Below are 15319 nucleotides of genomic sequence, written 5' to 3'. Positions count from 1 at the left end.
GACCCCAGGGGCTGGGAGTCAGAGCTCAGATATTCCCTCCAGGGCCCAGGTTGTTTGACCCAAACCACCGTCACCCTGGCCTTGTTCCCAGCCCCGGCCTCTGCCCGGGGGTCCCCATCTCCACTCGCCCTCTCTCCCCTTCCCTCCGGGCAGCAAGCAAGTGCCTTTTGAAAACAGATGAGGTCATCTTATTTGCTGAAATCCTCCCAACCTCCCAGACCCCTGAAAAAGTCCAGATTCCTAGTGCTGTGGCCCCTCCCCAGGGCCCTCCGGAGGCTGCCCCTTGGGTGTTGAGGACCACCCCTCCACCCTGTCCTCCCCAAGCATCTCCTCCAGCCTCCTGCAGGCTCAGCCCCCCCTCCCGGGGGGGAGACCACCCTCTGAGCCTCTACCTGCACAGCGCCACCCGCCCTCCTCTGGGAGGTGACCCACCCCTTCCCCTGGGAGCCTCCCTCCACACAGGGGAGGCCTCTGCCCCTCTTGGGACAGCACAGCTCCTCTCAGCACAGTGCCTGTCCCACTTGCCATTGCTCATGTGGGTCACTGCTGTGGTCTCCCCTCTCCAGGAAATACTGAGGCCGGTGGGCGCTGGCCGATTCTGCTCTGTGTGTCTGGAACCCGCGGGGCCCCTGAGAGTCCTACTGCGTGACACCAGTGCAGGAGGAACATGTGTTTTCCAGGGGGACAAATGATGATTGCCTGTGTTTTTCAGCTCTTGTCACCCTCCTTTCCTGGATGTGCACATTTGAATTTGAAAAAGATTGTTAAAACCTCACACTCAAGATAAAGGGCGGAAGTATCAGGCAGCTGGAGGAGCTGCAGATGTGGATTTTGGCACGACCGTGCACCAGCTGTGTGTCCTTGGGCAAGCCAATTCCCACTCTGGTCCTTACTTCCTCATAAGTCAGACAGAAATAACCGCACTTGCTCTGCCTGCTCATGGGAGTGTCCTTAGGACGGTGGGAGAAGGTGCAGAACTGCCGAGAGGAGTCCCAGGAGCGGTGCAGAGGGGCAGGAGTGCTCATTCCCAGCCCAGCACCAACTCCAGGGGCGTTGCTCTCTGGAGCCGGACCTGAACATGGCATCGTGCCTCTGGACACTCTGTACGACCACGGTGGGTACAAACATTGAGCTGAGTGGCTGGATTGCGGGTGACAGCAAATAGAATGTGTGTGACAGTCTCTGGCAGTGACAGGGAGGGGACAGAGCAAGTGTGTAAGGTGTCCGTCTTCCTGCCTCGGTTGACTTAGAGCCGGGGAAGGGACTGACAGCCCCTGGGGCTTTTCATTTACGGAGGTGGCTCAGTGACAGCATGGAGACCCTAATGCCCTTTCCAGAGGTTTATTACTCAGGTTTCCTGCGGTGGGCCACAGAGGGCCACTCACACGGGGGCTTGCTGTGCCACGCAGGGCCACCCGAGAAGCAGCGGTGTTGGTCAGTAGTGAGGGTAAGCTGAGCCCAGAGCTGTGGGCTTGCTCGGGCAGGTCCTCGTCCCCCACCCCAGCTCAGGCCTTGCCGCTGTGCTGGCAATGCCCACTCTACTCTGGGAGTAGGTGCACTGCCTGAACCCCCTTTTCTGCTGGGAACCCGAAACTGGAAACTCCCAGTGCCCCTGTGACAGTAACAGATGGTTGTTACATGACAGGCCTCCAATGCCACCATCATGTCCCCATCAGCAAGCTGTGGCAGGGACAGCTCGGGGGGTGGGGCTTGGGACTCATTCTGGCTGTTGGAGTGTGGGTAAAAGTGACATTAGACACTTCCAGGCCTGACCTGTAGAATGAGCGATTCTCTCTCCCTCTTGGTAGTCAGGAAGACTGCCATCCCTCCAGAGCCACAGGATGAGGTCCCCCACTCCCCCTGGGAAGCCTGTCTTGGAACAGCTACAGACTAACAGCACATTTTGGGGAATAGAATGGACTCACTGCCTGGAAAAATCTGTCTGATGTCCAATTGAATTTAAAAGATGATGCAATTGTAAAAAGTCGCTTTGTAAAGTCCCTTTAAGATGTCATCATTCCTGCCTTTGGTTATGGAAGTCTGGGCTCAGCTTCCCTCTTCCTCTGCAGGGGCAGGACTGGGGTGTGGTGAGTGGCCCTCCCACGCCCCCCACCTCCCCACCTCCACATGCCCCCACCTCCCCACGTCCCCACCTCCCCAAGCCCCCCCACCTCCCCAGCCCCCACCTCCCCACGGCCCCCACCTCCCCACGGCCCCCACCTCCCCACCTCCCCACGCCCTGCAGGTTACAGAGAACAGGTGCTCATCTGGGCCTGGCTGGGTGACCCCCAGCTTCTGCCAGTGATTCCATTCAGCTGCGCCTTGGGCAAGTATCCACTTTGTTTTTGTATCTTCTACATCTATTTTCTCTGTAATTAAACAAAGTGGGTGTGTTCCTCAATTTCCAACAAGTGATTAGGGTAATGAGGAACCTGAGGAAGAGACTCCTGTGCATCTTAGTGCGTCTCTCCACCTACTGTGCTTCCTGTGGAGACCGCGAAGCCACAGGACAGAGGTGCACACGCCCACACACTGGCACAGAGGACACAGAGGAAAAGCAGGAGTTGCGTTTTGTCTCACGCTCTAAACAACCATTGCCTTAAAAAAAAAAAAATCAAATTATCCCAAGAAGAGAAGGAATAAACTGCGAAACGCCAGAGGGGAGGAAAGTAATCCAGCTTCGACTTCGCCAAAGGCCTCAAGTCAGCGCAGGAGATACGGCCCCAGCGACAGCCTCTCTGAGTTAATCAGCCCTGTGTATTCAGACTGTGTGCGAGAGGCCTCTCATTTTTAAGTTAAATTCAAAAGCCCATTTAGAAAGTATCAGTCGGCCCCATAAACTCAGAACTGTGGTTCTCCAATTCAAAAGGAGTCCTCGTGCGCTCTGCTCATGTCTATATCCTCCCGATTATAGCGAGTTGTAACCTTGCATATCATTCTCCCGCGTAATGTGACACGAGAGCAATGGGCAATTTCCACATCAAAAATCGCAGGGCGGAAAAATGCCCAATTTCCTAGGAGGATGCTCGGAAGCCACATTAATATGATGGAAACCTTGCAAACATCACAAAACGTGCATTTCCACTCGGCACAGGGACCTCGCCGTTTGCATAATTCCAGCTGGCTGCCTCTTCCCCTCTCCCCCCGCGTGGGCAGCTGAAAGAATTACACTGACAACTGCTGTTTTCCTAACGTCCTGAATGGCCGTTTCTGAATGGCCGGAGCCGCGCACAGGACCAGGAGGGTTGCTCCGCGCGCTCTGCCCCAGCCCTGGCGGAGCGGCCAGGCATCCGCGTGCCGATGCGGGGCCTGCGTGAGGGCAGCTGCCTCACCCAGAGAACCGTTGACAAAACGCTAGCACGTTGTATGTTGTGATGTGAGCATGTCGTCGTCGCGTGTGCAGAGGGGGTATGTGGTATGCATGGGTGGGAGCGAGCGTGCGATTTATCTTTCTGAGCAGCCCTCCCTTGTGATAGCAGATGGACTCTGAGGACCGTCATTGACCACAGGCCTCCTCGACAGCTCACCCTCCTGATGTCACTCCGGGCACTAAAGTCACATCAGAGAGAAGCCTGCATGGGGAGCAGGTGTAGGGTGCATTCGGGTGCAGGGTGGGATCTGAGCAGCCAGCAGGTGGGGACACGCATGCGCAGTGCTCTCTCTCCGCGGCCTGGCCCCTGGATCTCTGTGTCCTCCCCAGGGCTCCAGCCCGGGCTGAACTTGGCCTGGTGTTTTATTGTTCGGGTCGGGGTGCAGCCTGTCAGGAGCGCTCAGCCGCTGGACGGGAGTGGAAGACCTGCAGATGCCACCCGAGGGTGGGTGGGTTCGCTACACCCCAAACACTTGTTGCCCCGGGAGGGCTTTTACTGTTGTAGACAGAGACGTGCTGGTCACCCCAAGCTCAGTCCAGCTGCCGGCGGAGCACGTTTCCCCAGCATCCACCCTTCCGCAGCAGTGTTCTCTGCTCTAAGAGCGCTGTCCCTCGCGGGCCTCTGAGCGACAGGACTCATCCTTCGCCCTCACACAGAAGCCACGGCCTCCAGCCCTGGGCTCCGCGCCTCCCGCCCCCTCACCAGCCTCTCTTTGTTTCTTTCCCGCTTAGCTACTAACATAATATAAAACGGAAACGAATATGCAAAAGGCACTTTCTGTTTTAATCAGGTTTGGGGGAAATATGTCTAACATGCCACTTTACCAGCGGATAAAGTGTCTGACATTTACCAGGCTCCAGTGGATCCCGTGTAACATCTCCGTGTTGAAATGCCACTCCACATCCTCCAACCCGGAGTTTTAAAAGCCCTTGTCCTACAAAGTGTTATCATCACTAAAAATATTAAGCGGAATCTTCGTTTGGAGTCGGCGCTCATGCTGGAATACAAATCACCCCTTGAGAGGGAAGGCAGCAATCTTGCCTTTTGGCAGGAGGTGGCGGGAGGAGGACTTGACTCAGGCAGGGGACCCACCCTCCCTGCTGGCCTGGCAGTGTGGTGCTCCCTGACCCAGGCCCTTGGTGTCCCTGGGCATTGCTGTGGCAGCCCAGGTGGTGGGAAGAACCTGAGTCCTGGGTGCAGTGGTGACCACCTCTTTCTGGCCACATTGGAGCCACCCGTGGTCAGCTGGGTCAGGGTCTCAGGATACATCTGTGCAGTGAGGACCGGGGTCAGCAGGCCACCATGGGCTACTGCTTATTCCCCAGGGCCTTTGCTTTTTCCCTCTGCTGTTCCAGCTGGGCCTGGAGGTGAGCCCCGAAAAGCACAGTGAAGTCAGTGCAGAGGCTTTGGGCACAGAGAACAGCCTCCGGGGTGTGCTGACATTTGTGTGCCCTTGAACTCGATTCATGCTCCATGGAGGGTGATGTCCCTGACCCCATTGAAGGATGGTGTTCCCCTCCAAAACTCCTATTCTGCTCAGTGTAGTGGGATCAAGAGGCGGAGTCCTCGGAAGGGTGGAGTCATGGGGGCTGTGCTCTGTGAGTGGCATCAGTATCCCCATGCAAGGGCTACAGGTAGAGGACAGTGTGCTCTTGTCCCGCCCACCACAGGATGACACAGCCCTCCTACTCAGGAGGACCAGCAGCAAGGCTCTGGCGTGGAAACGGAGAGCAGTCTTCTCCAAACACCATCTTCCCAGACTCCAGCATCACTTACAATTTACCTAGTCTCAGGTGTTTTGTTGTAGCAGCACAGACAAACTAACACACTCTCATGTCATTAACCATTGCCCTTAATGCACCCCAGAACTCAGGAATACAGACAAACTCCTCTTTCCTCATGGCCAGCTCCTCTGGGCTCTGCTGCCTGGACTTCCTGTCAATGACTGGGTGGTGTTAGAGGGAGAGTCAGCCCAGAGGCCCTTGGACTGGACTCTAGGTCCAGGCCACTGTGGCCCTCTGCTCCTCTGTTGAAGGGGTTCCCACCCTGGAGGGTTCACATACATATTGGAAAGAGGAGGGAGCCTGCGGTGAGGGGCAGGATAAAGTCATCTGTCCTGGTGGCACTAGGCGCTGTGCAGGTGGTGAGGCCAGGAGGTTTCAGAGTTGGTTTCCCAGGGAGCAGAGTGGCCAGACGATGTGGCGGTAGGTGATGGGCCTGGCCCAGGAGATGGCGAACAGCAGCCTGGACATGGGAAAGACCAAGGAGAAGCTGCGGACAGGGGAGCCTGAGGATAGGCTGGAGGTTCATCTGTGGGCAGCAGAAAGCAGAGCTGCCAGGGGACACCTGTGGCTGTGTTGGCACATGGGGCACAGCAGAAACGGGGCCGCCCTGTGTGGGAGACCCGCTCACGGTGCCCGGGGCTGTCTGGCACCAGAGAAGCCAGGTAGGTCCCTGAAGTCTCACCTTCCAGCTGAAAGAGATGCCACCACCCAATAAGTAGCAAATCGGGGCTCTTGACTGAGCCTCGGGGGAGTCCTGGGGTGCGCAGGGCACGTGAACACAGGCACCTGCCCACGCTCAGACACCCTGGGCTCTGGGGATTTCCTCAGGCCAGACTTAGATTCCCTAGCTGACCCACGCAGATGGACTTGGGCACATGGAGATATTGATTACACGTGGGAATCTTGCTTTGGGAGAAGACTCTCTGTGTGTGTGTGTGTGTGTGTGTGTGTGTGTGTGTGTGTAAGATGGGAGTAGCCTTGTGTGGAACTGGTCAGGAAGTGTGTCTTTCTGGGAAGGCAGATGGTCTTGAAGGAGGAGACTGAGACCCAGGGAGCCATCCTAAGGCAGCTGCCTCCTCTGCGTCTGCCTCCGGAGCCTCTAGAGCACATTCCGTCCGATTGCGCGCTCTCCAGCCCCCTCTCCAGCCCCTCTCACCCAGATGAAGTAAGTGTGGAACAGACTCTTCTGCTTAATGAGAATTTAAATTTCCAACTTGGTTGGAGGCGCAATCCTGCAGACTCGGCGTGATGCACATTTCTGAGAGTTCAGCTGTGATAAGAGGTGCCCTGGTCCCAGGCTCTGCCTGCGGCCCCTCCCGAATGAACGCCCCCGAGGGGACCCGAGCCAAACAAAGTCACCAGGAGCTTGATAATGGCATCATAGCAATAAGAGCATTTATTGAGTATCATCTGTGTGCAGAAGACAGATGCTGAGGCAAGTCTGGGTGCTTTTACGGCTCATAGGACAGCACAGGGGCTGGGGCCGGGGACGGGCTGGCTGTCTGGTTTGAGTCCCAGCTCTGCACACGGAGTGCTGTGACCTTGAGCAACCTCCCCGCCCCACCAAGTCGCCTGCTTGCATCTGTGAAATGAGAAGAGTGCGTCTGGTGGGGAGTCAAGAGCTGATGCATGGAAAGAACCAGCCCCCGAAGCACCGCTGCCGCTCTCCACGGGAGCACTGTCATGCCCGACGCAATGCCAAGGCGTGCAGGTTGGGCATGCCGCATCCGCCTAAGTGCTTCCAGGAAGCCTCCCTGGCAACTTCAAAGCGTTCTCCCACACCTTCATTCTGAGTTGTCTTGTTTTTGTGTTTTATTAGATCAAACCTCCTGAAATCCTTTTGAGGAGGAGGATTCTACACCTCAAACACCACTGAGGTCCCCCACGTCTCCCAGTGAAGGCTGAGGGCGCTCTGAGAGGGGCTGAGTGCCTGCAGCGGCAGAGATGGAGGAGGGTGCTGGGGGGCCTGCAGACTCGCCCTGGGAGGGACCCTGCGCCCTGCAGAGCGATTCGCTCACGTTCCTGCAGGAGGCGCTCCCGGGCCCCTGCTGCTGCAGATGTTCTTGGCTCCTTTGCCCTTCACGGTTCTCCCTCCCTCTGCTTGCTCCCTTGGAGCAGGAGCATGTCACTGCTGGGTGGCTTTAGGGCTCCGTTTCTCCTGCTCAGGGCTCTGCCTGGAGCTGACTGTGAGGGGGACCTTGACTTCAGCCGGATCCCTGCTGCTTCTTCCAGATCACCAAGAACAATGGCGACCCCCCTACCCTCCGCTCACCACCCCTGTCTGCTGCATGCTGGGGCCCAGGTGGGCACACAGTCACCTTTAACCCTCACAGCCACTGGGTGGGATCGTGCTCTTCTTGTCCATGTTGATGTGAGGGGACATCACGGCGGGGGGGCGGGGCTCACTTGGCAGCTGCACAGCGAGGGCTCCATGGAACCAGGGTTAGGAGCCCCTCCTTCCCTGCAGGGTCCTCACCTCCTCGCCCTCCCTGGGTACCCTGTGGCCGCTCTCAGGAGCCAGAGAGCCTGAGGGGACTTCCTGCAGCCCCAGGGGAACTGACCTATTGGAGTCTACACAGAATGAAGGACCAAGAGACCAAGAACTTATGTCTCTGTGTCTCTGGGGGACTCCCAAGGTCAGTGCGACTCTTTGGAGGTATTTGTCCCATTTCAAATCCACGCAGATATACCAAGATTTGGGGAAGGGTGTCCTCTGAGAATCATGAATGGCATTCCAGCAGGTTTCAGCCTCTTGCTGTGAATGTCCCTTCCCCAAGGGACAGAGATTCTGAGTCTGGTTTGTTCCCTCCCATTATCTCTCTGATCACGTGGAACTCCTCGACCCTCCTTTACAGCACCAGGCCACCAAGCTGAGACTCTTCCTCTACTGGTGGTTGACCCTTTTGAATTAGGCTTCTGGAAACCCTGGGATGGCGTGCTCATAGGAGGTAGCTGGTCAGCAGGAGACGGTAAGAACGGCTGGGCAGCTCCATGGTCCAACCAGCGTACGACGGGTGCCATCACGATGCAGTCCAGGCTGCTGTCACGACCCGGTCCAGGCTCCAGTCAGGGTGCACAGGCAGCCGGGTGATGGGAAGAAGCCAGGGCAGCTGTAGAACGAGGCTCCCGTCCCCGCGACCTAGGCACATTCTCCTGCCTTCCAGCCTCTGAACACACGGAACACACCTTCCTTCACTCCAACTGCCCCCAGTGTGGACTTGTCATGGGACCCAGCAGAAGGACTCGAGCCAGGAAACTCACCTGGGGCCACACTGCTAACTCCAAAGCAGACTGGCATTGCCCAGACTTGTCCCCTGATGTCCTTTGGGCAGTCCCAGGACCCACACTGTGTGTGTTTCCAAAGGAGTAAGCTCACGGGGCCCCTGAGCAATAGTGTCCCCGTGATTCCCAGCCATTGCCTGGGCCTCTGATCAGGCGTTCCCGTCTCAGGAGCTCAGGTGGGAGGTTGAGCGTGACATTTTAGGAAATGTCTCACACACACACACACACACACACACACACACACACGCACTTCAGGGGTCTTGGACTCCCAGGAATTTGCAGGAAGACACTCTCCCCTCTCTTAGTTGCTGACACGTCTGTTCTTTTCTAAAGCAAATGACCTTGAGTTTCCTGTCCTGCTTTCATGATGGTGGAACCAGACGGTGCGCTTTGATGACCGTGGGTGAGTGGCAGTTCCCCACGTAAATACAGCCTTCCCTCCTTGTCAGAGAAGCACTGTGTTCTTCGGCAAGACAGACACCGGGGAGGGTGACAACTGGCACTGACATCAATGCTCTCTGACTTATTTTAGAGAATAAAAAAGAAAATATAGAGATATGCGGGGTTTTTTTTTTTTCCCCTTAAAGAAAACGAATTATTCTTTGAAAGTTAGTCAATCTCTTGGGGGCACAGTGTGGAAAATTAGATTTTAATGGCTTTGAAATTGAGGTTCCATGGGTCAATAGTAGTGGATACTTGAAGTAAAATGACAAATCTATTAGAAGAAAATCAAACATTTTATTGCTCATCAGAAAGGGAGTCGGAGGACAGCGAGTGCTCTCTTGGAACCTTTCTTCATCAGGAGCCATCAGAAAAGCATACTTCTGGCCCAGTATTTCGAAATCCACGGGAGAGGGTCACTCCTGGGCTTCTTATCCCCTCCCCGAGTCATGGAAGGTTCCTGGTTCGGGCCCGCAGGGTGGGATTCGCGGGGGGCCAGGCGGGCGCTTGCTGTGTGTTTCGTCCTGGAATGCACAGAGTGACCCTTGCTTGCCCACCGCCGCCGGCTTGTCACCGTGGGTCCTGGGCTGCGTGTGCCCGGCTCTGTGGCCTCGGTTTGAAGCAGGTAGCCCCTTCCCCTCTGGTGGGTTACGAGGCTGGCGAAGCCGCCATCTGCAAAGCCGGGTCTGGCTTTTGTCTTGCATCTGGGACTCAGAATCTGATTTTTTAGCTGTTTCACAGAAACGAGCGAGAGCCCACACTGTTCCCAATGCGTGGACGCAGCCGTGAGGTCACGCACTTCTCGATTCCTCCAACAGCATTCTGTGCGTCCCGAGAGCCGAGCGCCGTACTGGGGGGGTGGGATGCGTGGGCAGACCCCTCGTTAGACCTGATGGTCTAGGCAGAGACACAGACACAAACAAAGGCTCAGCAACCTGCTGAGTTCCAGATGGGACACCCGCCACAGGGAGAGCGCCACGCGTCACAGAAGAGCATCGGACCTGCCGGTGCGGGGAGGGCAGCTTTCAGAACCCAGCAGTGCAGAGGGCCCTTAGAAACCTGCGCCTTCCCGAGCAAGTGTGCCTGGGGCTCCGACCTCAACCTGGGAAGAAGAAGTTGTCACCCGTGTCCCCAGTGAGCTCACTGAGTGAGAGCCAAACTGGCTGTTTTCCATGGCACAGCTAATTGGGGACAAAGTAGAGAGTCTCGCCACCCGCCTGGGCCATCTTCCACAGTCAGGAACGGGCTCAGTTAGGAGGAAAACTTCATCAGCTTAGTCGCTGGGGACAAGAGGGACGAGGACAAAGCCAATTCCCAGGACACTATGAACAAAGCAGTCAAGTGATGCTTGCAAGAGAACTCCGGGCGCGGGTGCAGGGCACTCCCTGCGGGTGCAGGGCTCTCTGCCTTGCTGGGGCCTCTGTGGGCAGCAGGGCCGGGCAGCGTTGCTGTTGGTGGCTCTGACGGAGTCATTGAGCTCTTCTGGTCACATTTTCAGGAGACTGGATGCTGGATGGGAAAGAGAGTGAGCTGGTCAACTTAGTGATAGAATCAAGACCTGGAAACCTCCACCTGGGCCACGCAGCTCTGGAGCAGGAGGGCCCTGCTCCTGTCCCCTGCTCTGTCCTCAGCCAGCCCCGTGGGCCAGTGTCCACTGAACGAATGCACGAGCAGGTGAAGGAATGGATAACGAATGACTGGACCCTTGCTGAAGGGAATCAACAGAGGAATAACCAACGTGTGCGTGCCATGGGTGGAATCCGCCGTGGCTCTGGACGGTCACCGTTCGGAAGTCGGAGCCTCTCTGTGGAGCCCAGGTGGAAGCACCGTCTTCCTGCACAGATGATTCTCAGCTGCCCGGCTCAGGCTGCGCTTCGGGGCCCACAGTGGAAGGAGCCTTGGCACCCAGCAGCACAGTGACTTCGGGTGTCTGGAGGGAGAAGGTGGAGCGTGTGCCAGAGGCCGGGCTTCTCCTAGGAACTCTGTGCGGGTGCTCAGGGGCCCTGGGGTGGCCTCACGTGGCCAGGCACTGACCCTGAGGATTCTGCACAGTGATCCTGGTGGCCTTGCCTGCAGCCAGCTCATGTCCCCGTCCCTCTGCCCCTCTGCCTCAGAGGCACCTCCCTGGCTCCCTGGTCCCAGTCGGTCACCCTTGCAGACTGGCCACTGGGCCCTCCCACCTCAGCCCCAGGGGCACCTGGCCCTCCTGCCTCTGCAGCCTCACCTCTGTTTCTCCTGCTTACACTTTGCTGAGGAGAGTCTGATGCAGGTCGGAAGCCCCCAGGGTCCTAGGCTCTCTGCTTCCAGAACTGGCATGCCCCCACCACCCCCCTGGGAATTTTCCAGCTGCTAAAACCCTCCCGCTACAGATCTTCCACTTCCCATCACCTGTAGGAGAGTCCTGGGGCTGCTGGAGCAAAGTACTAAAAACAGTGCCACTTAAGAAAACAGAAATGTCTCCTCCCACAGTTCTGGAGGCAGAATTCCCAAATCAGGATATTGGTAGCCACACTTTCCCCAGTGCCACCAGGAGAGAAAACCTCCTGGGTCTTTCACTCCCGTGCCTCCTGGCCCACCCTGGCTGCCTGAGCCCTGCAGCCTCCACCTCCACCTTCCCTTCACCTTGCCCTCTGCTCTGTGTGGGCCAGGCTGCCCTCTGCCTCTGTGTTCCTGTGGACCCTGAATAACCCCATGCATCTCCACCTCAGGACCCTCCCTCTGCACATGCCCACGTCTGCCAGGAGCCTTTCCCATGTCAGGCAGCTCTGTGTGCCCTGGAGCCTGTGTCCTGGGGGCCATTGTCCAGGACCACCGTTCTGAGGGAATCCTGTCCAGCCTTAGAGCCTGGGTCCTTAGCTCTTTGTCCCCCGAACGGGGTGGGGGGACCCTGGCCCTGCTCGACACTCACTCAGTACTGCCCTCCTACCTCTGCCCTCTGCCCTGCTGTTCCCTGGTCTGGAACGCCCTTCCCTGCTTCTCCTTCTGAGCCTTTACCTGCCTCTGAACTCGGCTGGTGACCCCACGCCCATGGGCACCCCGCTGTGGGCCATCCTCACCCCGATGTTCTTCCCTCCCTGGAAGCTTCCAGGAACTGCTCCAGCTGCACTCTGCGGGGGTGAGCGGAGCTCGTCCTGCTGCCGCCCCATTGGCTGGGGGCCCAGGTGCGAGGTGGGCAGGAGGCGCCTGGGAAGCCCAGGGGGGCCCAGGAGTGGCCCCAGGTGGCCTGATTGACTTTAGAGAAGCTGAGATGGAAGACGGCACCTCTGCCTGGTGCCGCGTGCCGAGAGGAGGGGAGCTCAGTGGGGGCCGCAGCCCTCTGCAGACAGGCCAGGCTGGGGGGACGACGGACGGGAGGCCTCGGGGAGGGAAGAGCTGGACTCGTGGTCCACTGTCCAACTTCAGCCCACACGGGTTCTATGGGGCTTGTTCCCTCCCCCGGCACCAGGACCCCTCCTGCCCCCCCAGTCAGGTCCAGTGGCCCACTCAGGAGGCCCGCAGGCCAGGTGCTTCCCCCCACTTCACATGGAGGAAGCCTGATCCTCAAAGTCCTGTGTTCACGGTGGTTGGTGCTGGGACCTTCTAGAGGTGGCTGGGTGGGAGGTCCCTCTGCGCTTGCCCCTGGACCGTGTTATAACGCAGGAAGGACACCCTTCACCAGAGGCCAGGCAGGTGCCAGACGCATGCTGTTGGACTTCTGGGACCCTGGAATTATGAGCTAAATAAAACTCTATTCTTTATCAAATCTCAGTCTCGGGCATTTTGTTACAGCAACAGAAAACGGACCAAGACACCAGGGGTCATTTGTCCCAGATTCACAACTGCCTGGAGGTGGGTTTGGGATTCAAGCTGTTCTGTCCTTGCTGGGAATCCAGGATTGTCCCTCCACACTCTGCCCGTCTCTCAATCTAAGACCAAGACTGAAATCGCCTCTCCCCACAGACGGTTGGACGGTGCTAAGCAACAGGGCCTCAGCATCCACTCAGCGAACAAATGCTCTTCCTACACCGAGATGTTAACCTGGGGCCCCTGACTGAGATCCAGAGGAGACGCTGACTGTGAATGAATCATCTCAATGGGCGGTTCAGTACACAGAGCCCGGGCTGTGCCCCCCGCTGAAGCATGTACGGCCCTGGCGGGAGGCGGCCCTTTCCTCCGACCTCCCTCCTTCTCTTTCTTTTACTAATTAAAACACAGCTAATGCCAATTAAGCACCACCAAGAGCCATTATTGCTTTTCTGTTTACCCACAGACCCGGGTAATGCAGAGAAATGAACTGGAAACCCCTCACTTGGCAGTTCTGCCGCTGCAACCTGGGCATGTTGGCAGTTCTGTCGCTTCACTGGAGGCAGCCCTGGTGCTTGGTCAGAGGCCTGCCGTCCTGGGGGCCAGCCAGCTGCCAGCCGCTCAGCCGGGATAGGGCTGTGCAGGTGGGGTGGCTCTCAGGTCAGGGGCTCCCCAGGCCAGCAGGGGACAGCAGCCCCTGCCTGAGCTGTGAGATCACACAGGCTCACAACGCTGCTCCCCTGAAGACCTGGGAAGGCCACACAGAGCCGTCCACTGCCACCTGGCCTGCAGCACAGGCCCCACCCAGGGGAACCAGGAGAGGGCCCGGGACATGTGGGCGTCCAGCACAGCCCCCACCACTAACCAGGGCCTGCGCCACTCTCCCAGTGATGGGTCCCTGGGAGGACCAGGACATGAGGTATGGGGAGGGGCGGTTTTTCTGGGTCTGACCACCTGGCTGCAGTCAGAGCTGCGTGGAGCGCGTTTAAAACTCCTGACTCCGGCCACACCCGACCAACAGAACCAGGACTTCTGACGTGCTGCTCCATTCCAGAGGGGCCCACTCCCTCCAGCACCCAGTGGAGCCAGTGGTCTCTGAAGGCGGGGACGGAGCACAGTTTGGACTGACCGTCTCGTCCCCTCTTTGAATGTCCAGGCCCGGGTCCCCAGGATAATGGTGTTGGCCACGGGCCGTGGGGAGATCATGAGATTTAGACAAGGTCATGACTGAGCAGGACAGGAGGATTGTGTGTACACAGGAAGGGACCGGCTCCTCCCTGCACCGTGTGAGGGTGCGCATGAGGCGGGTCTGCAAGCACAGGAGAAAGCCCTCACCAAGATCCAAATTGTCCAGCACCTGACCTTGGACTCCCAGCCTCAGACTGTGGGAGATGATGTCCGTGGTCGAAGCTGCCCAGTCCGCGGTATTTGCTCTCGCAGCCTCATCGGAGGAAGATAAGACCCGGCGAAGGTCGGTGAAGGTCATGGAGCCGCTGGCACTTGAGAAGCCTCGGACACAGTCGACAGGCCTGGGCGCCACCTCATCCACCAGGCAGGTGGGCTGCAGCCACGGGGCCTTCCCCTGGGGGCCCAGCCTGCGTCCAGGTCTCGGGTGCTGCCCGCTGAGAGCGTCATAGACCCCCCGTGAGGCCTTCGCTGCCCAACAAGGTGTGTGGAGGCCCAGGCCGCAGGCGGCAAGCAGAACCCACCTGAGTCTCCACGGCCTGTGCTTCAGAAGAGAGGGTCCTGCCGTGGGCATGGATCCTGATCCTGGGAAACGTGATCCAGCTCCTTCAATAGCTGCAGACCCCACACCCACTCCTCCCTCTTCTCCCAGCTGCAGGAGGGGGGGCTGCAGTGGCTCTCCCAGGAGACCAGGGCCCAGGGCCACACAGCCTGCCCACCGGCTCTCGCCCAGCGTCTTCCCCCAGAGGGCCAGTGTCGCTTCAGACCAGGAGCCGTGGTGAGTGGACACAGGCCAAAAGCCCGAGGCACACTGACCCTCGATGAGGATGCCCCTCTTCTGTGCATCCCTGAACCTGTCACTGTCTTCATCCGGCAGCTCCCTCATGAGCAAGTAGGTCCAGCTGGGGTTGGTCACCCACCAGCCGGACTCGCTGGAGATGAGTTCACGTCAAGGCTGATGGCAGACTCTCGAGAGTTCCACGGTCATAGGAACAATCTCTTCATCACAGGGAAAAGTTCCTATTCCAAGGAACAAGGCAGAGCCGAGCTCTGGGAAGAGAAAGAGGTCTCGCTGGGCACCGTTACCCGAGTGACCGCCTGGACTGGGTCCTGGAAAGACTGGCCTGATCCTGGTCCTGGGAAGCAGTGCGGTGACGGATCCGTGGTGTCTGTCCCGGGTGAGGGACTGGAGGGCACGTCCAGATGGGGACCGTCTGCTGACCTGGGGTGCGAGCTGGACCTTTTCCATGAAGCATCATCCCCGGGTTTTTGCTTTTTAGATCCCACATCCTGCCCATAAAAAGTCACCGTCATTTCAGACAGACCCCAGCCCACGACTGGCCGTCAGGGTCACCTGCTGTTTCTGCCTCCTCAAGGGCACCTTGAGGGTGCAGTGAGAGGAGGCAGCCCAGGGGGGACCGGAAACGGCCCAGAGCTGCTACTGAAGCTGCCGGAAGTTCTGCTGCTGCGGAG

This window comes from Ictidomys tridecemlineatus, chromosome 11, assembly GCF_052094955.1.
Source record: "Ictidomys tridecemlineatus isolate mIctTri1 chromosome 11, mIctTri1.hap1, whole genome shotgun sequence".
Lineage (NCBI taxonomy): Eukaryota > Metazoa > Chordata > Mammalia > Rodentia > Sciuridae > Ictidomys > Ictidomys tridecemlineatus.
This window is presented reverse-complemented; position numbering follows the sequence as displayed.